Raw genomic sequence first — 25362 nt, 5'->3', positions numbered from 1 at the left:
AATGGAATGTATCAGGGGAGGTGGAAGGGAGGTTCAGGAGGGAGGGGACATGTATATACCTATTGCTGATTCATGCTGATGTATGGTAGAAACCAACACAACATTGAAAGGGGAAAGTGAAAGTCCCTCAGTCATATCCAACTCTTTGCGATCCCATGGACTATACAGTTCATGGAATTCTCCAGGCCAGGATACTGGAATGGGTAGCCGTTCCCTTCTCCAGAGAATCTTCCCAACCCAGGGATCAAACCCAGGTCTTCTGCATTGCAGGCAGATTATTCTTTAATTAAAAATTAATTGCAGGGGGTGAGGGGGGCTTCCCTTGTGGCTTAGAGGGTAAAGAATCTGCCTGTAATGCAGAAGACCCAAGTTCAATCCCTGGGTCAAGAAGAGCCCCTGGAGAATGGAATGGCTACCCACTCTAGTATTTTTGCCTGGATAATTCCATGGACAGAGGAGCCTGGTGGGTTACAGTCCGTGGGGTCACAAAGAGTCGGACAGGACTAAGTGACTGACACTTCACTTTAAACTCTCTAACAGTCCTAAAGGAAATGGGATGGATAAAATTCCCAGCCTGGAGGACTCCTTCCCCCTGAGCTGATCTGAGGGATTCAGCATCACAGGACTGGTACACTTGCAAGCCTGGTACACTTGTGATCCAGTTTGAGATGCTGGGGTTTCATTCCATACTCCATCTCTGTTGACTTTAAGAAGAGCACCGTCTCTCCCTATGCCCCACAACCTCTACCAAGCATTGCTCTGTGGTGCAGCAATAACAAGGAAACAAGACAGACCACCAGGCAGAGAGCAGAGCATCCCCTAGGATGCAAACTCTAATACACCCTTGGAGGCTGAACCTTGGTCACAAGTCCTCTGGGCTCTCCTGGGTGCAGGATTCTCAGTTCCTCTCATTCTCTCCCTACTTGACCTTGCCATTGTGATGACGTTTTCCCACTGGCAAGAGGGAGGCCGTTCTGGTTGTCACCAAATATCTCATCCTCTACAGCCTCCCTTAAAGGCAGACTCACTGGATGGATGCCTTTCTTCTGGCAAACTCAGACTCACCATCTCTATTCTGGGTTTAGCCCTGAAGGACTCTCTTCCACGTTTCCACAGACTCTAGAGGACCTGTTTATCATCCTAATTTCTCCAGGATAGACTGCAAATAAGATGGCTTTATGTCTCTAAACACAGTATGTTGGAGCCCTATCGCAGGCTGAGCTCTAATGAGTGAGGCTAGGCAAACCCAAGGTCAGTGTTAACTTCGAAGCCCAAAATACTCCTTCAGTGATCTCCCCAAATGTGCCTTCCAAAATGGTCTTTTTGTTTTGTTCTGGAATATTCTACCTTGCCAAAATTCACTAGAAGTTCAGAGAGGAGGAACAGTCCTGCCTGGTTCTTGCCCTAGAGATGCTCACAGCCTAGTAGGATCACAAAAAACAGGCACAGGAAGGAGAAACAATCAGAGGGAGGAGGAGGTTTGGTGCCAGATGAGGGTCAGAGGCAGGTTGAGCTATCCAGTGTTGGGTGGCCCCAGGTCCTCATGTTGACCCTTCCTCCCCATTTGAGGTTGTGTTGCTAGAATTCAGTGATCAGGGGCCTGTTGGCTCTATGACTCCCAAGTGAGGCCAGGTAAATGCTTCCCAGCATCGCTGTTCCCTTGGCAGGGGTCTCTGCTTTCCTTCTTACTTAAAAGACAACTGGGGAGGCAACCCCCTGATGTTCAAAGCCCATAACTGGCCTTGCCTGGGCACAACTTCATCTCTCTTGAAGAACATCACACCTGGTTCCCACTCAGTCATTTCCTGGCTGTGAAACCCTGGGCATGTTCCCTGACCTCTGACCTCACCTTCCTCATTGGTGAAACAGAGCTATTCCCAGGGTTAAATGAAATCATGTAAGGTACACAAAGATTGAGCTTAGCACAGTAGCAAACCCCACCCTAACTGCTCTAGGCCTGTGCATCCAACTAAGAAGCCACCAACCCCATGTGGCTATTTGACATTTAAATTGAAATGAGTTAGAATTCAATGTCTCATTTAGACTGGCTGTCTTCAATGATTCAGTGGATACACAGGTCTGGTGGCTACAACACTGGACATTAACATCACTGCAGGGTTCTGTTGATGGAATTTAAAAGGCCCCATATTGGGCTGGTCCAGGTGGCACCCATTAGCATTTAAATCTGAATTGTCCATTCTAGACACCCTCCACAACTGAACTCTGTTGCTGAATATTCCACCTGCACACACCTGACCCCTGACCTAGAGAACGCCTCAGAGACTTGTCCCTCTCCTAAACGCTAAGGTCTTTACTTCTTATCTCTGACCCTCCATTTGCCACCAAGGCTCCTCCTCGATCAGACTGTTTCTCCTTCCTGCACCTCTTTTTTTGTGACCCTACTAGGCTGTGAGCATCTGTGGAACAAGAACCAGGCAGGATTGTTCCTTCTCTCTGAACTTCTAGAGCCCTGGCCTGAGGTCCCAGCATACCCTATACACAGCCCTGTCTCCTGCCTTCTATCAGATGTTTAGCTCCTCCAGGACAGGATCTCCTCTAGCTTCACAGACCCCCAGAGCACCTTCCAGATGAAACCCTCCAGAGAGTGAGCATGAACTGAGTCCCGCCACCCTGGGACACACTGCACTGCTGATTGTTAAATTGGAGAAATATTTAAATTGACCTTGCTTCTTGCAACATGAGCTACCAGTTGATCAAATGGTTTTAGAGCACAACTAAGAAGGATCTGGGAAGATCCCCTGGAGCAGGAACTGGCAACCCATTCCAGCATTCTTGCCAGGAACATCCCATGGACAGAGGAGCCTGGCAGCCCGCCTGACAGTCCACGGGGTTGAAAAACAGTTGGACAAAATTTAGAGACTAAACAACAACAAAGGAGTGCATGGCCCCATCACATGTGCAAAAACGGGGCGGGGACTTTTCACTGCACTACATTTCATTCTCACAACAACTTGTAAGGAAAGAACTACTTTCCCCTTTTTACAGATGAAGTAACTGAGGTTTGCTGAGTTTAGAAAACATACCCAGGGACCCAGTCAGTCAAGGGTAGATTCAGAATTCAAACCCTGGGTATTTTAGATTAAAAAGCCCCTGCTTTTTCTACTGTCCTATGCAGCCAATATCTGTCCCTGCACAGTGGGAGTGACGAAAAGAGAAGACACACGCACAGAGAACAATCAGTGAGCATCCTTATGCTGATGTGTTGTTGATAGAGGTTCAATAAAACAAGACGCTACCTTGGCCTTTAGGGCAAAGGAAATCCTCCCCCTGAAGAAAGCAGACGAGAACTGAGTCTTTTAAAATGACCTCCATAAAATCAGTGGACATGAAGAGGGGAGAGGTGAGACAGGGGTAGGGGATTAAGAGGTACCAACTACTGTGTATAAAATAATAAGCCACAGGGATATATTGTACAGCACAAGGAATAAAGCCCATATTTTAAATAATTTTATTTAAAAAATTTTTATGTAGACCATTTTTACAATCTTTATTGAATTTGTTACAAGATTGCTTCTGTTTGATGTTTTGGTTTTTAAAATATATTTTAACATAGTTAAAGGCTCTGAGCCTCACATTCACAGGAGCAGGAATAAACAAGAGACAGTGGATGATGATCAGTGATGATAACAGAAGGTAATGGTCATTGGTGCCGAGTAATGCCAGGCACTAACTCTCACTCACTACTGTTCTATCCCACTCATCTGCACAACAATATTATTGATCTTATCATTATTCCCATTTGACCGATGAGGCAACAGAAGCTTAGAAAGGTTAAGTCTGTCCCCAGAGTCCCACAGCAAGTGAGTTATAAATAAATTCTCATACCTGTTGACTAAAAATAGCCTGAGAGAAATGAGGCATCCGTGCTCCCAGTAAAGAAATTGGCTTTGACGTCACACTGCCTGGGTCTATATTCAGCCTCTAAAACTCATATGTTCTCATGCAGAACACTCTTCAACTGTGTCCTCTGAATCTGTCTCATTTGTAAAGCGGGAGCAATTCCAGTACCTATTTTGTTGGATTGTGTATTAAATGACAAAAGACACATCGTTGCAGGCAAAGAGGAAGTGCTCAGGAAATTTTAGCTGCTTTTTCCATCATTGAAGCATAATTGCTTTACAAAATCGCATTCGTTTCAGGTGTAGGGATTTGGGTGTTTTTTGAAGATTATATTCTGTTACAGGTTATCACAAGATATTAAGTATAATTCCTTGTGCTGTAGAGTAAATCCTGTTATTTATCCATTTTATGTGGGCTTCTCTGGTGGCTCAATGGTAAAGAATCTGCCTGCCATGGGTAGACCTATGGCTGATTCATGTTGGTGTTTGATAGAAACCAACACAATACTGTAATTATCCTTCAATTAAAAATAAATTTTTTTTAAAAAAGAATCTGCCTGCCAATGTAGGAAACGTAGGTTAAACCCCTAGGTAGGGAAGATCCCCTCCAGCAACCCACTCCAGTATTTTTGCCTGGGAAATCTCATGGACAGAGTAGCCTGGTGGGTTACCATTCAAGAGATCGAAAAGAGTCGTACATGACTTAGCGACTAAACATCAACAATTTATTTCATGTGTGGCAGTTTCTGTCTCTTAACCTCATACTCCTAATTTCTCTCTCCCTCTCCTTTCATAACTATAAGTTTGTTTTCTGTGTCTGTGAGTCTATTTCTGTTTTGTATATAGATTCATTCGCATTATTTTTTAGATTCCACATGTAAGTGATATCATATAGCATTTGTCTTTCTCGGTCTAACTTATTTCACTAAGCTGTTGTTATTAAGAGCATCTGAGAGATAACTGATTCCTTGAGGGGAAGAGCTGGCACCAGGGCAAATTCTAGTTGATTGTGCCAGAAAATGTGCCTCAGAGTATGTGGCACCACTCAGTGGGTACCAATCAGTTCTCTGAAGAGCAGCAGTCTGGTCCAGCTGTGGGTCTTGGCTGCCTGTGAGGGGGACCTAGACCCACAGAACCTGAGAGGCCTGAGAGGAGCTGTCAAATTCCTCCTGGGCCGTCCTCCGCTGAGGGACCCAGGCCAGGACCACTTCTATTTGGGGGCTCTATGTGAGAATTCATGTGAGTAAAGATTCTGCTAGGAAGAAGCAGAGAGGGAGGGAGGACTTTGAGAGCTCCTGAGAGGTCAGCCCTCTCCTTGTACAGATGGGAGGCTCTGAGGCCCAGAAGAATTAGGCCATCTACACAGCCAGATTCAGGCCTCTCCCATTCCGCCCCGGCTGCATCAGATCCTGGGCCTCCTCTAGAGGGCACTCTTCCCATTGTGTTGAAAGTCACCTCCCGGGGGCCCTGCAGCTCCGGGGCCTGGCAATTAGAAAGCTCAAAGCCCCAGTTCCCTTCAGAAAGATCACGGCATGGATCAGAGTGCTTTTGGTGCGTAGAGGTGGGCAACTTTCCGGACAGTTACTCTTTGGCTCTTACAGGCCACTCCATCTGTTGGCCCCTCTCACGCCTGCTGTGATAGCATAAAGCAGTCATAGACAATAAGTCTGCATATTCCAATTGCGTTCCAATAAAACTTTATTTATGGACACTGCAATTTGAACTTCATTTACTGTTCACATGTCACAAGGGACTCCTCTTTTCATTTTCTTCAACACTTAAAAAATATAAAAATCACTCTTAGTTTGCAGCCTATACAAACACAGGCAGCATAGGAATTCTGCCTATGGTTCACATGATTTGTTCACATTCTTGCCTCTCCTGAGGTTTGTAAGAGTTATAAAAAAAGTTTGGGGCACAAGTGTAAAACCACTTCCTACAAACATACATGGACCACAATTCAGAGAGGTTAATGTTATACCATAGCGCCCCATCTCTGCAACACTTCTGCCTCTCTTGAGAAGTCACAGGGTCCTCTAGAGAACCTAGAAGAGGCCAGTTTTGAAGTAACCTTCTGCCGGAGACTATCTAGAATCTAAGTCAATCTTGCAAGTTATGGTCACTAAAGTCCTTTTCAAGATTTGTTCCACAAGCAGAAATCCCAATGACGCCCTCTCAGCAAACTGGCAGTAGCCTGGGCTATGGGACACAAGAGCAGAAGTCACACAACTGTCCCTTCCAGGTGTGCAGTTCTCATTTCTACATATGAGTGCTCACCCACATACTCCTATGAGCACCAAACCCAAAGGCTAGAGTTCAGTGTTACACTTCCAACATGGCCCTGGGCTCTAGAAGAACAAAATAATTCTAAGTCCATACTGGAGTTGGACTTGAGATGGAGAGTGAAGGGGAGGAAGATTCTACAATTTGCAGGCTGAAGAGGTACATGAGACAGAGAGGAGTAGGGGGCAGTAAATAGAGAGAACTAAGAAAGACAGGTGGCAAGGAGGTGAGGAGGTGTAGGTGGCAAACTGGGGTCTCCCCTAGTCAAGAAGGAGCCCAGACTTACTTGATATGCGAGGCATTGTAGGTTTCTTTGAGGAGAGAAGTGATGTAAAGAAAGTAGGGAAATGCATTTTAATCTGGCAATATTGATTAAGACAGTAGAAAAAGAGGCAGAAATTCTAGGAGAAATGTCTAATTCTGGAGAATTCCAGGGTTGAACTCAAGGGAGCCTAACCCACAGAGGTGGCCCCCAAGTCACACACAAAGCCAAGTGCAAAGACACTTCCAAAAGAAGGGGAGGGAGGCCCAGATTCATTAGACCTTGAACTGTGGTGTTGGAGAAGACTCTTGAGAGTCCCTTGGACAGCAAAGAGATCAAACTAGTCAATCCTAAAGGAAATCAGTCCCGAATAATCATTGGAAGGACTGATGCTGTAGCTGAAACTCCAATACTTTGGCCACCTGATGTGAAGAACTGAGTCATTGGAAAAGACCCTGATGCTGGGAAAGATTGAAGGCAGGAGAAGAGGACAACAAAAATACTTTGGCCACCTGATGTGAAGAACCGAGTCATTGGAAAAGACCCTGATGCTGGGAAAGATTGAAGGCAGGAGAAGAGGACAACAAAGGATGAGATGGTTGGATGGCATCACCGACTAGATGGACATAAGTTTGAGCAAGCTCTGGGAGTTGATGATGGACAGGGAAGCCTGGCATGCTGCAATCCATGGGGTCACAAAGAGTTGGACTGAACAACTGAGCTGAGGACCCGACAGAGTCAACAGGGCCTCCAGAGGATCTGGCTGGAGTGAGTGGACAGGGACAGGATGCTGGTAGAAGGAGACTCTTTCTTGCTCTTAGGGATCATCCAGTTTGTCCACACTGACCACAATTAGTATAAATATAGTCAGCCTCCCATGCAAGACTCCAGCACTCAAGCTTCCTACAAGCTCTTTTCTTTTCTCAATTAATAGATTTTGTCTTTTTGAGCAGCTTTTAGTGTGCAGCAAAACTGAGTGGAAAGTACAGAAAGTTCCTGTAGTTTCTGCACAGGTACACCTGCCCCACTATAGACACCCCCCCTCCCCTGCAACAAGTGGTTCATTCATTCTGATCAATGACCCTGCATGACACATCACCTATATCATCAGCCTCCTCCAAAGTGCACGGCTTACATTAGGGTTCACTCTGGGTGTTGTACATTCTGTGGACTTTGACAGACTATAGTGACACCGTCCCCCACTTACAGTATTAGCCAGTATCATTTCACTGCCTTAAAAATTCCCTGTGCTCCCTTTAACCATCTCCCCCACCCTCTTACTAACTACCGATCTTTTTACCATCCATGGTTTTGCTTTTTCCGGAATGTCATATAGTCCTTTCCTTTTTGAAAGATAAATTATTTTATTTTTAAATAACACCTGCAGCGGTACAATAATCAAAAGATTTTTACAAAATCTCTCTCCAACAGCCACCCTCACTCACCCAGTCCCCTTCCTACCAGTTCACACATATGCAAGTGTGTGTGGTGACTTTTGAGGAGAGATGTTGAAAATGAGGTGCTAGCAAGACAATTAGGTAAAGAGATGGGTAAACACAGGCAACAATGGAAAAGGAATTCTGATAGCAGGGCACACTTGCATATGTAGATTCAGAACCCCTGCCCAGCGGGGCAGCTGAAAACAGACGAGCTGGGAGTGGGGTGGAGGGGCGGGGGGGCGTGCAGTGAGCACAGACGAGAGATGCAGGCTTGGAGAGTTCCTTCACTGCAAGTATTTCTTAGAACCTCCTAGGAGGGAGGCACTGAGTGGAGCACTGGGGTAAGCAAAGGTGCAGACAAAACAGGGGTTTGGGCAGAAGGCTGCAGGATTGTGTAACTGCTACAGCATTCTGGAATGAAGGCAAGAGTAAGTACCCCGATTGAGAAGTAAGGCTTCCCCGGTGACTAGGGGGTAAAGAATTCGCCTCCCAATGCAGCAGAGCAGGAAATGGCAACCCACTCCAATATTCTTCCCTGGGAAATCCCATGGACAGAGGAGCCGGGTGGGTTACAGTCCATGGGGTCGCCAAAGAGTTGGACATGGCTTTAGTGACTAAACAACAACAAACCGGACAAGGAAGGGCTCTGGCAAAAAGAGGTAATGGTGAGAGCAATTTCAGCTGGCTCCTGCAGAACAAAGCCAGATATTGAGTGACTAGGGGATGCACTGTGAAGAAATGGAAGCCAGGAAGAAAACGTTTTATGACAGGTCATAACCCTTTATCCAAAATCTTTGGAGTCAGATGTATTTCAGAATTCAGACCTTTTTGAATTTTAGAAAGGTAATACTGTTGTAGGAAGGGCGACCCCTTCCAGGGCCCGAAAATGGGCTCTTGACTAACATTCAGAAAAGAATTGTTCTAGGAGATACGTGCTGGCAAAGCAAGAGATTTTATTGGGAAGGGCACCTGGGTGGAGACCAGTAGGGTAAGGGAACCCAGGAGAACAGCTCTGCCGCGTGGCTTGCAGTCTCGGGATTTATGGTGATGGGATTAGTTTCCAGGTGGTCTTTGGCCAATCATTCTAATTCAGAGTCTTTCCTGGTGTCGCACTCATGGCTCAGCCAAGATGGATGTTAGCGAGAGGGATTCTGGGAAATGGACGGACATGCAGTGTCTCTTTTTGACCTTTTCCGAACTCTTCCGGTTGGTGGTGGCTTATTAGTTCCGTATTCCTTATCAGGATCTCCTGTCATAAAACAACTCATGCAAATGGTTACTATGGTGCCTGGCCAGGGTGGGCGGTTTCAATCAGTGTGCTTCCCCTAACAACTCCCCGAGAGACTTCATACTCGAGATACTTCTTGGGAATTGGGGCGGAGATCTCTTTCTTCTGTAACTTCTTCCTATCAGTGTGCTTCCCCTAACAACTCCTATAGGCTTCATTCAGCCTCTTTGACCTTCCCTGAGTTCCAAAGGGTAGATTCAAACAATTGCTAATCAGAGAAAGGAGGGAATACAAAAACAGAAAAAACAATCAAAGGTTGGTACAGCCTCCAGACACAATTCTGGTTCCTACTCAAAAAAATACGCATAACAATGTCTTTGAATTCTTCTATAGAACTAGAGCCCCCACCCAGGTGAAAGATGGTATCTTCAGACTAAAGACAAGATTCCTGGAACACAGCTCTGTTGCCTCACCACCAACCAATCAAAAAGGGTCACAAACCCTACAACCCTCACCCCAAATGTTGCCTTCTGTTTCCGGGGACCAGAGATGACCATCCTGTTAGGTCTCCTGTTTGGCCCCTGTCTATTTCATCTCTGAGAGGGGCCAACAGTTTCAAACTAAATTGCTGTTATTACAAGGGTAAATGCTGGTTTCAGACAAAAAAAATACCTGGACTTAGATCTGATAGAGAAAGACTTCTGCCCTGCTAGACAGGCCTACGCCCATGCACAACAGGAAAAAGTTACCAAAAAAAAGACCTCCGCCCCAATTCCCAAAAAATATCTTGAGTATGAAGTCTCTCAGGGAAGAGTTGTTAGAAAAAGCACACTGATTAAAACCGCCCACCCTGGCCAGACACCATAGTAACCACTTGCATGAGTTGTTTTATAACAGGAGATCCTGATAAGGAATACGGAAATAATAAGCCACCATCAACCGGAAGAGTTCAGAAAAGGTCAAAAAGAGACACTGCATGTCCATCCATTTCCCAGAATCCCTCTCACTAACATCCATCTTGGCTGAGCGATGCGTGCAACACCAGGAAAGACTCTGAACTAGAATGATTGGCCAAAGACCACCCGGAAACTAATCCCATCACCATAAATCCCGAGACTGCAAGCCACGCGGCAGAGCTGTTCTCCTGGGTTCCCTTACCCTACTGGTCTCCACCCAGGTGCCCTTCCCAATAAAATCTTTTACTTTGTCAGCATGTGTCTCCTCGGACAATTCTTTTCCAAGTGTTAGACAAGAGCCCAGTTTCGGGCCCTGAAAGGGGTCCCCTTTCCTGCAACAATACAAATGCACACCACCATAATAGATTAGATGTAACATAGCCAGCAGAGTCAGGGATAAGTTCCCCTAATCAAATACGTCAATATTTCTGCAGTGAATCATGTGAATATTCACACCAAGTGGGACCAATGAAGATCACAAAGTTTGAGCTTCACCTTAAGAAAATCTTTTTGGTTTTCAGAGTTGTTTTGGGTTTCATAGCAGATTAGAACCAGGTAAGGGATCTGCGCTGAGTTTCTTTTCAGCTTTTGGGTCGAGCATCACAGACTTATTTAATATCTGAAATAAAGTCTTTTACGGCCACGAAGAGAGAAGGTCCCTTAAGGGGTTTCACGCATGTGTTCTTCTTTTTACCTGGACCCTACGTGGCTTGCAGACAGCATTCAAGTCTGATTGTCTTTGGGTCTTCAGCACAGGGCAGGGCCCTTGACCCTTGGTACATCCCCAACAACTTTGGGGGCACTGAATTTTCACGACTTCTAATAAGCCCTCTGCATAGGGCTTACCACCGTCCCAACTTGGCTCTTTCTGTGGCCCAACTTCCAGCCTCTGTCTGCCCAAGCTCCAGAATCACTCCTCTATTGATACGCAGCCGACACATCCTATTTCTCTTCTTAAATCCAAACTCAATAGCCATCTGTTTGTTCTGGTATTCTAGCACTAATTGCCATTCCTGATTCTGTTTGATATGTTTGACCTGGTATTTTAGAACTAACTCTTAATTGTGTTTTTATTTAATATGGATAGCACATATAAAGCAAGAGCATAAGAAGCGCTATATAAATGCAAATTTTATTGTATTTCACTCCAGACCTCAGAGACTTGCCAAACTTGGTTCTGCTCAGAAGAAATTTTCCCCTGAGGGCTTAGAGAAGTCTCCCTCTCTCTGAAACAGCTTCTTCAAAGGTGGGCAAAAAGACACCAACACCCATCCTATATCAGCCAACATCCCAGTGACTGGTCCATCGACACCAAGGACTTCAAATTATACCGAGTTCTGTGTAAAATTAACACAACTCACAGTAGGTCATGACATTTTTTTGCCTTGATTTTGTGAATTGGTTGAGCATTTTGCATTAAGAAGTGTCATCCTAGCTGGGTCACTATGACATTATGTGAAGTTCAAGTTTGCAATGTGAAGAGGACTGTTTTCATTTTCTGCTTTTCAAAGAACAGATTCATCAGTACAAAAATGTGCCTTTAACCAGTAGATAATCAGTACAACTTCCAAAGTGCCACTGAAATTTTTCAAGATAAGCTATTCCACTTCCAGGAAGTGTCTGAAGTTATTATTTTAATGCGATTTCAGACTTCGTGAGAATGGAGTAAGACATCAGTTGACAGCCAAGGAGTAATTCTTCTGACTTGTGAATCACCCCATTCAGGGGCCACTGAGTCATCACACTTGGTCCCTATGGTCCAGGCAGCCAAGCTGGCCCCCACGCTACACAGAGTTTAGTGCTCCCACCGGCCAGGGTCTTAATTTTAAACTTCTCACCCTGACCCATTCCTCAGGCCACATTCCAAGCAGCTCTCGTGTCTTCTGGCTTTTTACATCATTGCAAATTCTTCCATTTCTGGTTTGTCCCCTCTCTTTAGACATGGCCCTCAGATTATCTTCCAAGCTACGACCTTGACTTTCTCTTAGCCTGTGTATGACTGGATGAATGAATGGATTTTATTTTCTATTCTCTCTTAGTCATTGATTCCATACCATTGTGTTTCTGAAACAGTCCAAATGGGTTATACATGTCTGCAATGTGAATAGCATATTTAGTTTTCATTGCTGGGGACAGAAAATGCTTGCCATTTCAGGAATCTTTCTATCTTTACTGGTTTATTTAATAACATTCTTTGTAGCCCAGAGCTGGTCATGGAAAATTACCAATATTCTCCATTTGTGGCGTATGGCCAAGCCAATGAAAAGCTACCAACATTATTATGAAGTCTCTGCTAATATCTGATATTCCATGTGTTATCTCATTTGTGTCACTGTGAGGTTGACTATGCCTCTATGGTTGTTGTTCAGTCGCTAAGTCATGTCCCACGAGTCGCAACCCCATGGACTACAGCACGCTAGACTCCCCTGTCCTTCACTATCTCCAGGAGTCTGCTCTCATTCATGTCCATTAAGTCCATGATGCTATCTAATCATCTCATCCTCTGTCGCCCCCTTCTTCTTTTGCCTTCAGTCTTTCCCAGCATCATGGTCTTTTCCAGTGAGTCAGCTCTTTGCATCGGGTGGACAAAGTATTGGCACTTCAGCTTCAGTATCAGTCCTTCCAATGAATATTCAGGGTTGATTTCCTTCATGATTGACTGGTTTGATCTCCTTGCAGCCCGAGGGTCTCTCAAGAGTCTTCTCCAGCACCACAATTCGAAAGCATCAATTCTTTGGCACTCAGCCTTCTTTATGGTCCAACTCTCACATTCGTATATGCCTCTACCATTGTTGGTCTTTAGAGAACCACATGTAGACTACAGTTGTTAAAGACTATAGGAATTGCACAAGAACTGAAAAGTCCATCTTTGTTCAGGTGGCAGTAGCAGTAATGACAAGTATGACCAAGAAAGGGTGGTGGGGAGGTGGTGGTTTCTACCTAGAAGGAGAAACCAAGCAAAAGATCAAGAACCGAGTAATTAACATGAAAACCTGAGCCAGGTTCTACTACTTTGAAACACCAAGGCCTACTATGGGTTCTAGAAGCTAAAGAGCCACTCCCAGAAGTAACCAGTGACAGACAAGTGAGCCTCAGCATCCAGGAAATCTGAAGACCGTGGAGAAGTGCACAGAGGAAGGTCAAGGTCAGGAAAACAGGAAGTCGTGAGAACAGCATTGAGAGAGATGGTTGTGAAGGGCTTTGGTTAAGAGTCAGACAGACACTAACATGTGGAATGTAAAAAATACAATAAACTAGTGAACAAAAAAGAAGCCAGCTCACAGATATACAGAACTAGTGGTTACCAGTGGAGAGAGGGAAGGGGGAAGACAAGTTAGGGGTAGGGACTTAAGAGGCATAAATTCCTATGTATAAAATAAATAAGCTACAAGGATATACAGTAGAGCCAGAGAATACAGCCAATATTTTATAATAACTATAGAGCATAACTGTTTAAAAATTTGTGAATCATATTGTATACCGATAACTTACATACTATTATATACCAACAATACTTCAATTTCAATAAAAGAGCAAAAAAGTAAAAATAAAATCACTTAGAGCCTATGTTCAAGTCCAAATACTTAATGAGTGATGAGTAGTATGCTACTATCTCTCTGAGCCTCAGTTTTCTCAACTGAAAGAAAAGAAATAAGAATAGTAGCCTGTATCCCCATGAGGCTGGAAGGATGAAATGAGATGATGTATGGAGGGTACCTAGGCAAATCCCTGGCACCTAGAAACCATGGAATAAATGGTGATCACTACGACACCAGTCATCCAGGGGGTGAGGTCATAACAAGACACGAAAATAATTGCCGTCTGCCTTCTTTTTGTGTTTTATGATAGAGCAGGAATGGGGACCTAAACCTGATCGGCCCTGAACCTGAAAGAAGGAGCAGGAACCTAATTGTCCCCAGTTGAATGAGCATCTTGTGGCCACTGGGGAATCCTGACACCAGCCTGAAGCTGGTGGGAGCTGAATGATTCAGTATTCAAGAGAGGCTGTATAGAGGACAAGCAGGCAACTCGTTCCTTTAGCTAAACAGTGTCTGTTTTACACTGATTCTAGCCTAGACCACCAGCAATCCGAGTAAGGTGCCTCATGTCCTCAAAAATCCACTTTTTCTGGACCAGGCTTTAGAATCACCCCCTTGGGACTTCCCTGGTGATCCAGTGGCTAAGACTCTGCGCTCCCAATGCAGGGGGCCTGGGTTCTATCCCTGGACAAGGAGCTAGATCCCACATGCAGCAACTAAGACCCAGTGCAGCCAAATTAAAATAAATAAATGATTAAAAAAAAAAAAGAATCACCTCCTTGACTGGCTTGGTGGGATGCTCATGAATCTGGCTGTTGAATTTACAGTGCTGAGGACTTTTTCCCTTGTACCATCTATTGCCCCTTTCGCAGGACATAATCAAAGCCACAAAGCCAGGACTTCTCCAGAGCAACTGGTGTGCTTTCATCTCGTGGAAAGTGTGATTTTTAAACATAAGGCCAGTGTTCCTTTTTGCTTTGACCTTTAGGAAACTCACGACTGAATTTACACCCTGTTGAGCAAATATGCAGGCCCTCGGGTAATACAGTTCACCCTAAATATTTTCTTTAGCTTAATTTTAAGATTCTGACTCTAGACCAGTGTCAGAAAATGACAGCCCATGGGCACATCCAGCCTGCTGCCTGTTTATGGATCTAGGGAACACTATAGATGATTTGACTATTTTCTATGGCTACTTAGGCAAAGAGCAGAGTTGATACTCGTACCAGAAACTGTGTGGACCCAAAAGCCCCCAGTCTTGCTCTAGACTTATTTCCTTCCAGTCTTGATTTTTACCCAATTGTTTGTTTTAGAAGTTGCCTCAAATCCATTTTAAAAGAAAGCAGATTCTAAACAGTCTAACACTGGGACTTCCCTGGTGGTCCACTGGCTAAGAATCCATGCTCCCAATGCAGAGGACCTGGGTTCGATCCCTGGTGGGGGAACTAGATCCCACGTGCTGCAACTAGTAAGAGTTCTTATGCTGCAGCAAAGATAAAAAATTCCACATGCCACAACTAAGACCCACCGCAGTGAAACAAATAAATACAATTAAAATAAATATTTCAAAAATTAAAAATCTAGCTTTAATGAGTGGCAAATAGGGCCACTGGATTCACTATAGTTCTCAACACACGCGCACACACACACACACACACACACACACGACTACAGGAAATTGGAACAACCCTCCCTGGTGTTTGCACAGATATTGTACCCTGATGCACAGAGCTATTGTCAGAGCAAAAGGAATCATCACATTTCCCCAGACTGGATTTCAGTCCTGGGTCTTGAGGATTCCTCTCGCCTAGAACTCATTAACATTGTTCTTCTCCCTAAGAGCTTTGCTAAGTTCCTCCCAATAATCTGTTTTCAGAAGGTCCCACTAGAAGCTAAAAGAACTACTGGGCAAGGAGAAGGGCATGCATGGAGCCTGAGAAGCCTGGGAGAGCAGGAGGCAGCCTGTGAGCCTTCCCACTCAGCGCCAAGCTTGACATAGAAATTGGATCATGGTGATGACAATTATGAAAAATAAAAACCTGATTTTTTTCCATAATTAAACCCACATGCAGATAATAATTGCTGTTACGGGTTTAATGCCCAGACTTGTTTTTCTTCCAAAAAAGTGGGAAAAAAAATCAGTCAGGATTTAAGTTAGTAATGCTCTTAAATCTGACTTAATAAGGAGCAAGACATCTGATTTTCAAGGTACTTGGTGTTTGGGTCTCGCTAGTTGAAAGTGGTTTTATTTTTCTCTCCACACAGGATATATCTAGGGAGAGCCTTTCATCAAAAACAACCAATTTCAGGGTGTGTGTTTATTTTATACAAGATGTACACATTTTCCAAGATCAAGTTTAATTAACAAAGCATTGTACAGTCTTATCTAGCAAAATCCTGAAAATGGAAGTTGGCCGTTAAAACCAGTGTATCATTAAAATTGCGAGATGGTCTTGGTCTCTCTCACAGCCCAATATCAATGCAAAAAGACTGCATTTAGGAAGAAAATTTATGGCTCGGGTTAAAATAAACAATAGACCCCTGAGAAATTTACTGAGAAAGTAACTTCAGGGACTTTTTCCCTGAAACCCGTTCAAGCCTTAAGCAACTGCAATTACACTTTTCATCTCACAGTAAATACTGTCTTTATCATTAAGAAAAAGAAAACCCCTTGTGCTTAGTCTCTTAAAAAGGACTTTTCCTCCTCTACTCACCTAAATAGAAAAACAGTGTTTTACATTTTCTGGTGAAGTCATAAGGAAAATCATGAAGGTCTCCATCTCATGAAAGAAGTCATATGGGCACCAAACTTAAAACTGTATCTTGGCAGAATTGGAAAGATACATGGCTTCCTTTGGTTTCTTCAGAACATAAGAGAATTTGAATCACTCACATTCTTAGCCTTTTTTTCCCACCCACACAAGGAAACCAGGAGGAATGCACAAATCAAAGAGCCTCATTCCTCTTGGCCACAAAGTACTCACACTTGGCAAACGGCAAAGATTTGGGTCATCATTTTTTAAACGATTGCCAAGCAGTGAGGAACTCAGTCTGAGCGCAAATAACAGCCTCCACCATCCCTTCTAGCCCTTGTGCCTGTGGCGTCGACCACAGAGCCTGTCTGCAGGTAAAAAATCCAAATTTCTGTGTGCTGAGGGGAGGCATTCATTACTCAGCAGCACCCGCTTTGACTTCATAAGCAGGACAAAAGTCCTTTGCTGGGGCAAGACTTTTTGATGTCCCTTTAAATGGTTTCGGCATCTAGTGCAATAGCATGGGTGTGGAAGTGTATTTATTGCAACCACAAGGATGTGCAAATTTATTTATAGTATAAACGGTCCTTTCCACAAGTCCTAGCTGTCAACAGCTCCCTATTTTCCTGGAGTACCCCAGGAGCCAAGAATGCTTTGTTTCTGAAGCTTGGTACCTGGAGAGCTAAAATAACAGTCTTGTTAATGAGAAGACAATGAGACTAACTGCTGTTTTGCAGTGTTTCCATGGGCCATACCTTTTAATTGCCGAGTGCTGGCAACTTAACAGACTGTAATGAGTACATTGTCCCTCTTTTTTTTTTTTTTTGCAAGCAGCCCCTTAAGCGTGATCGAAACAGGAGTTTGTTTTGTGTACAGAGCAGAGAAGACTCTTATTAAAAGCTGACGGAAGCGTTTGGAATGAGGAGTTTATTTTGACTGGTGAGGTATGTCTTGATAGTTTGCATTCAGATGCAAGAGAAAAAAAAGAGATAAAGTGGATTAGCCTCAATCATCTGGGAGATGACATTTCTCGCCATGTTTGAAGTATTTTATGAATTAGAGAATGGGACTGATTTCGAAGCCTAAATTAATTTAATCTGTTTGCTTTTGTTTGATGCCGCAGCTGCATCGACACACCCTCCTTCTTTGAAAAATCTTCAGCTTCGAGGGTCTGGGTGTAGAAGAGCGAGTGCAGCCGAGTGAGTGGGGAGGGCGGGGGCTGCCTTGGGTGGGGAAAGGAGTCAGTTTTCAATTTCCCCCGGTGGACGTCTGGCATTCTCCGATGGGGTTTTGTCTCCAGCTTCAAGCTAGACTCTCTCACACTTGCCCATCGTGCTTTTTATTAAAGGAGAACTTGCCAGCAGAAGCCAAGAGGAGGGAAAGAAAGGAAATTATTATCCCAACTCCTTTCCCTCTAGCACGTTTTCATTGGGGTGGGGGGTGGGGGAACCCTTCAGGGTGAAGATGAAAGAGGCAGAAATGTTCCCATCGGTCATGGCCCATTAACGGTGACTGACACCCAGTTTGCTGCACATTCAGTGCGTCCATAAAACCCCAGTTGTGTTTAGAATCAGAATTCCTTTGGTGCTTTAGATGGGCCAGTATGCTCAAATTCCTGATAATCGTGCGTGTATGTCCCCAGATCTTCCTAACTCCACCTCAGAAGATGAGGACTGTACTTTTACCCCTAGGACACGGAGGAAGTACACTTACAGTGAATAACACTGTCTGAATGTTCACAGTCCCTGTTCCCAAAACTCTGTTACTCCAAAGGAGATTGAGTTAACCTGGTTCATCTCAGTATCAATCCATCACCAAGTCAGTTTGGCTTTTCACAACCTGATACACTGACGAGAGATGACTTTGAGGCTGGGGGGTGGGCGGAATGAAATCTGCCTATCATGATTCTTGATTCAGGATTTCAGATACTATAACTCACCTCCCCACCCCCGACTTGGTCTGAAAGGAAAGTAGATAAGCTGCTATTAGAGAAAAGAAAGTGTGGTGTAGAAATCAGAAGGGGAAAGCAAGTAGTGTCCAAGGACGGTCACGTCCCCCTGGGCAGTTTCTGGTGGCGGAAGTTGCTGAAAGTCTACAGGGCATTTATGGATTGACCTCTAGGAGGACTTTCAAAGTTGTAAGGTAGAGAAAAGGAAACCTGAGGAGTTTTCTGATGAACCTCATTGACCAGGGCATTCGCCTTGTAACACAAGTCACCCTACGTGTAGAGTGTTTTGGATTCAGGTTTGAAAAGCTGTTCCTGCCACTTGGGGTTAGAATCGCAGTCCCCTGACTGTTTGCACAGGCACCTTGAGCTTAGAAAGTTTAAAAGCAATGATAAATCTCCTTAAGCCTTTGAGATGGCAAAACAATCCCAAATCTGCAGCGAAGGCCCTGAGAGGTTAATGATCTTCCTCCAGCAATAGGGACAGCTCCCAAGGGAGCCCCGCAGGAATTCCAGGCTATTCTCTAGGCTCCTGCTCCAATTTTCATTGAAATCAATCTCTCTAAGCCTCTGTTTCCTCTTCGGTAAAATGGGAATGAGAATTCCTACAGGACAGGTGCCAAAAAGACTCAGTGAGAGGATTATGTAAAGCATTTCAACCCCAGCTTTGCAGTGTCAGTGCTATGCTGTAATTATGGTTACTGTTACTATTACACTCATCAGACTGCATCTCCTTCCCTCTGGGAATTCATTTTGAGGTTCTATCTTCTGATCTTTTCTGTAAGACAGCTATTTGCAAGCAAATGAAGGCTAGTCTTAGCCAATATAAAATGAGAAATGATTCTTCTAGGGGTACATATCCTGCCATCACTGGATTTTTATAACTATACCACATTAGAAAACAAAACACTCCTAATTAATACTCATCCAAGATTGCAGCTTTAGCCAAAATATACTTCTGTATTCTCTTTGTGAATGTTTGTGTGTTAAGGATCTCAAGTTATTTAATTTTTTTTTTTTTCTTTTGGCTGCTTCGGGTCTTAGCTGCAGACACAGAGGATCTTCATTGAATCACTGGGATCTTTCAGTGTGGCGCACAGACTCTCTAGCTGCAGCTCATGGGCTCAGTAGTTACAGCACGCAGCCTTAGTTGCTCCTCGGCATGTGGGATCTCAGTTCTCCAACCATGGATGGAACCAGTGTCCCCTGCGTGGCAAGGCAGATTCTTAACCACCAGACCACCAGGGAAGTCCCAAGTCATCTAGTTTTTTGAGCACCTGCTGCTGCCGCCGCTGCTAAGTCACTTCAGTTGTGTCCGACTCTGTGTGACCCCATAGATGGCAGCCCACCAGGCTCCCCCGTCCCTGGGATTCTCCAACCTACTCGATGTTAAATGTCATACCAAATACTGAGGAGGACATAGACAAATGTCAGAAAAAAACTATCTTCATTCAATCCATTTATGAACCCACTGTCAATATAGCCCCTATACTAGTCTGTCACCTGCAAGGGACAGATTCCCAATTGAGGCTGACTTAAGAATAATTATTCGTTTGTGCACCCCATGGAGTCACAGAGGGGTTTGCTGAAGGAGAAAAGATGCTACCTAGAAAATAGAGAGATGCCAGTGCTGGCTGTTACAATCCACCACACCTCCTGACTGATAACAGCATTAATCTCATTCATACAAACCACACCCAGAGTTCATACAAATACCACACAAACAAGAATGTCCTTTTCACACTGAAAAAATGATGATACTTGAATCTTCCAGGAATTAAGTCAAAGCAGACTTAAAAAGCAGATCCATTGTTACCAAGGGATCTTCCACAGGGAGCTGTGTTTCAGGGCCATCACTCAGCCTAGTTCTAGAAACCTGGTGCCTTTGGTACCTAGAACAGATGGAGAGGTGAGGACAGAAATGTGCTCTTCTACTCCACCTCCCATGCTGGGCAAGCCAGGCATGCTGCCCTGCCTGGTATGCGTGGTGCCAGAAATGAGGTGTCCTTTTCCTGTCGACTAGCCCTCTAAACAGTAAGCTCTTGGCGGGCAGCAGGAGGGTCCACCCTGCTCACAATTTACTGCGACGTTTCACAGGGTGGGGGCAGAGAAGTGAACAAAACAAAGTCCTTTCTCAGGGACCTTTTCTTCCCATGGACTAAACAGGTAAACATACATCAGATGTAAGAGGTGCTAAGAAGAAAGTGGAAAGGCAGGAATAGTTCGCTCCAGGCTTCTCCTTCTCTGGGATCCTGGAAACTCCATCAGAGAGCTGTCCCAGTGGAAGAGGACCAATGGGGTCCAGAGCTAAGACCCGCCCCCTGACTCCAGCCCTTTTGAAGAGCAGCATTGGTTGGGGTGGAGGACAGGGGTTGCAGTCAGAACTCAGGTTTAAGCCAAGTAAAATGAGAAGCTGTTGCAGATTCCTGAACAGAGAATTGGTAGTATTAGAACTCTGAATGGGACCTGCCACCTGAAAATATGCCACTTTGAAATAAGAATTATTTTGAGTTGTAGGCATTTGCATTCCTGGAATCGCTTATCTGCCTAAAAGCATTGCTTTCCCCAAGAACTCAGTTGCCATTAATCCCTTTCCAGAGAGCAACTCTAGTCTCTTTTAGAGACACAGCTCCTCACCCAAGCAGACAGTGTCACTGAACTACTGTGTCGCCCATTTCTTCTCCTGTGAGCCCATTTATCTTTCAAAAAAGCAATTGTTCTCCCAGAAGTGCCCCTTTGTCCCTCCCCATCTTCTAAGATGATGGTGCAGAAACCCTAAAATCCAACCACCTCCTTGAGTCACGTTGCCTTGTGAACGCCCCTGCCCAGGTAGGTAATTAAATCTGTTTTCTTTTCTTGCTAACTAGCCTTTTGTCTATTTAATTTGTAGGCCCTCAAGGAAAACACTGAACAGGACAGAGAAGAAGCTTTTTCTCCCTGACACTGTCTTCTCTTTAGACACCTTCTGTTCCACCACTGACCCATTCATATTTAGACTGAGTACATGAAAACAGCTTTACCTCCAGAGTTGTGAAATGATATAAATTCTCACTCAAAAACAACAAATATATAAGGATATTTTTTTAATGTCTAAAGTTTATTAAGAGGGACTTCCCGACACCGTACTTCCAAGGCAAGGGGCCCAGGTTCTATCCCTGTTCGGGTAACTAGACCCCAAAGATTCTGCATTCCACAACAAAGGTCGAAGATCCTGTGTGCTGCAAATAAGACCCAGCGCAGCCAAATAAATAAATAAAAATAAATGTTTTAAAAAAAATAAGAAGGATCTTAAAAAAAAAAAGTTTATTAAGAAGCCCTGGTACTAACAGTCTCTCTCATATCCTTCTCAACTAATCTTATAGATGGAGACAGTTTTTCAAGGGGCCTGCCTGGGTTCTAACCTCAGAACTGTGGAATTTCATCCTCTCCATCTGCTCCTCTTTCCACAAAGATAAAGAAGCCAGGCCCTTGCTGGTTATAGACTTCAGGGGAAGGAGGGCAAAGGGAGCGCCCAGAGATAAATGACCCAAGGTCAATGGGCCAGTGGAGTGGTCTAGGATGGACTTTTTTCCTCCTTTGAATGAATAGCCACCAGGCAGAGCATTCTCTTTTCTTGCATTAACACATCATCACTGTCATTCTCCACGCCAGGAACAATCCTTATAATAATGCGGACACTTTCTTCACTGAAACACTTTTCCTGAGACGCACTGCATTGTATCATTTGGGAAACCAGGTGGGGGAAAACTCAGGGAAGTTAAATACGTGACTGAGATGCTCAGAAGGTCCGCTGCTGACACAGAAAGGGATCATAGATACAGTTCAGTGGGTCTGGTCCCATCAACGGCAGACATTTCGTCTCCGTCTAAGTACTGTTCTTAGTATCTGTGTAACTGTTATGAAAAAACAGCACACTCTCTTGGTCATGGTCTTCACACTCTTTATTACCTACCAGGCCCTTTACTGTCTTAATTATATCTGACTTGCCGAGATTTAGACTCCAGTGGCCAGAATCTAGGCTCTGGTCTCCCAACATTCCAAAGAACCCAGAGAGCAACACAAATACTAGAAGAGCAAAGATTCCTAGGAAAAGGCCTTCTCGAGCGACTCAGCAATGGATGAGCATCGTGGGGACAAGAAATAGGATCTTTTTCCACTGCCACCCTTTGCCTATAAAAGCTTTATTTCTTGTTACTTTAATTAAGTTTCTGACATCACCTCAGGAAAAATTCTGTGTTCATGCAGGCTTGCAGAAAATATCTCAGAACCCCACAACAGCAGGAAACCAAGAACTCAGTCACCCACCCCAGCCCCCACCGACTCCCCAGCAGTTACAAAGTCACTGTTACTAAAAGTAACAGTCAGAGAATCAAAGCCTCATCAGGGCCTGTCTTATCTTCCTATGCTCCAATCTTCCCCTTCCCATTGTCCCTCCAGCCCGTACGAGGATCCATCTCTAGCGTTTCCAAAGGCGGCCCTGCTGCAGAAACACCTTTCTTTCTGCAGAAACACCCTTCCGTGGTCTCTACTGCCCCCATCCCCTGTGGCCCAGCCTCAGGGATCATGACCCCGTGGGGTCCTGAGCTGCACAGAGTGGCTGCCAAGGCTGGAACCCTTCACATCCCGTCCCCAGCATTGCAGAGACGGGCCTCCTCCTGGGAGAACACACACCTGAAAGAAGGGAAGTGTATTTCAAGACGCAACAGTTATCGTGGGGAAATCATGGCTTCTTGTGTGGTTCTAACATCGGCAAGTTGTTTCTAGCTTTCACTTACAAAAAAAGGCAACGCTGGTCCACAGATCTTATCATGTTTTTCACTCACACAACACAATTTAGATTTTCATTTTCACGAGAATGTCTTCAAGGGGGCTGGAGTGATTCAGCTCTTGAATCTGACCCGTAATATTGTCTCTTGTTCGTAAAGAACTTTCCGGCTTAGAAAGTGCTTCCCATAGTGCATTTGTTCATTAGGCCCTCGAGGCGGGCCAGGAAGCTGGAGAGGGCTTGGTTTCACCAGGGCTTCTAGCTGCTGGGAAACAGTCCACACCCACCAGGGCCTGCTGCTGTGACTGAGGGGGCATCTCACTTAAAATATAGAGCCACATTGCACTCTAGTGAAATTGCACAAAATGCATAGTGACCTTTCAGACTTTGCACACTTTATTCAACAAGTATTTATGAAGTTCCTACACTGTACCACCCTCTAACTAGGCACTATGGACCCTGCAGAGAGCAACAAAAGGCATGGTCCCCCTAAATTCTTACGGACAAGATACATATTAACCTATAACCACACAAAGTAAACATAAAGAAACAGGATGCCAACTTAGTCAAGGCAAGCTTCCTGGAGGAGGTGATCCGTGCATTGAGATGTGGGGGACTGGGGGCATTGGGAGAGCAGAGAAGTGAATAAAACTGCAAGGAGAGCGTGGATGGTAAAGGGCCTCCGAGAAGGCTACCTGGGGGAGCACGGGACACAAGGAGCATGTGGCAGGGGAGGATGAGGCTGGAGAGGGAAGGAGTCCAAGTGCAGGGATTGTAGGGATGGCTTCCGGAGCTGCATCCTTAGCACTAGGGTATCAGGAAGCCATTCAAGGGAAGGATCAGGATGAGATGGATTCTGTCAAGTATCACACTGTGGGATTATGAGAGGGAAGGAATCGGAATGGGGGAAGGTAAACTAGTCATGACGCTATTGAAGCAATTCATGTGAGAGATAATGAGAGCCAAAGGGACTTCCCTGGGGGTCCAGTGGTTCCATCCCTGGTCAGGGGACCTAAGATTCAGCAAGGGGTGTGGCCGAAAAACAAAAAAAGAATGAAAGCCAAGATGAGTGGTAAGACAAGAGAGGGAGAGAAATGAGAGGATTCCAGAAATAGAAGGTAAAAACCAAAAGAAGTGAAAGATGGATCGAGTATGAAATGAAGAAGAGAAAGATATCAAGGTGTCCTTTTTAAAGCAATACTGTGTACTTTGATGATATTCACTTAAAATATTTGAATGTGTGTAAAACCATGACTAATGTCCCCCGAAGCAAGTCCCATCAGACTTTCTCTTTGTACCAACGCGGAGTTCTCAGACTCGGAATCTGTGAAGAACTCCAACAGGTTCTGACAGTGTACAGAGCATCTGTTACCCTCCAGTGTCTTGTTTATCAGGCTTGATTGGTTCTTTAACGTGCTGAGTGTTTAAGTAACTGGCCCAAGGTGATGACAGAGCCATGATTTACTGCTGAAGACAGAAGTAGGTAGGAATTGAGACATCATAGCTTAGGAAATTAAGGCACTGCTATTCCCAGAATCTAAGAGTTAATAATACCATATCAATTTACAGAGAAGTAAAACAACATTCAAACAAAAATTCATTCGCGTGCCAATGAATCACTGTTGAAGGAGAAAGAAGGTACATTCATCAGTTCACTAGAAACATTTTTATACTTTAAAACAGGGGTCCCTAGCCTCTGGGACCTAATGCCTAATGATCTGATGTGGAGTTGATGTTATAATAACAGAAATAAACTGCATAATTGATGTAATGTACTTGAAACATCCTGAAACCATCCACTTCCCACTCCAGTCCATGGAAAAACTGTCTTCCACACAACCAGTCCCTCGTGCCAAAAAAGGTTGGGAATCACTGTCTTAAGGTATTTAAAGTTACTTTAAGGTATTTACAACTGAATCCAGAAATCAACCCAATTGCATGCTGAGGATTAAAGATTTCCCCACGTTCAAATCAACACCATGAAGTTAGTGCTTTTTATTTCATTCAACAAATATTTATTAAGTGAACTACCTTACTGTTGTTCAGTTGCAAAGTTGTGTCCAACTCTTTGCAACACCATGGACCGCAGCACGCCAGGCTCCACTGTCCCTCACTCTCTCCCAGAGTTTGCTCAAATGCATGTCCATTGAGTCGGGGATGCTATCTAAGCATCTCATCCTCTACCTTGGAAAAGTTATTTAACATTTTGGATCTCAGTTTCTACATTAGTAAAAAGTGGACCCTAATAGTACCTGCTTTCTAGAATTGCTGTAAGGATCAATTGACACAACCGTCTTAGATTAGCTGGTGCCTGGCTGCCTCTTCAACACCA

The sequence above is a fragment of the Bos indicus x Bos taurus genome, chromosome 13, assembly GCF_003369695.1.
Source record: "Bos indicus x Bos taurus breed Angus x Brahman F1 hybrid chromosome 13, Bos_hybrid_MaternalHap_v2.0, whole genome shotgun sequence".
Lineage (NCBI taxonomy): Eukaryota > Metazoa > Chordata > Mammalia > Artiodactyla > Bovidae > Bos > Bos indicus x Bos taurus.
This window is presented reverse-complemented; position numbering follows the sequence as displayed.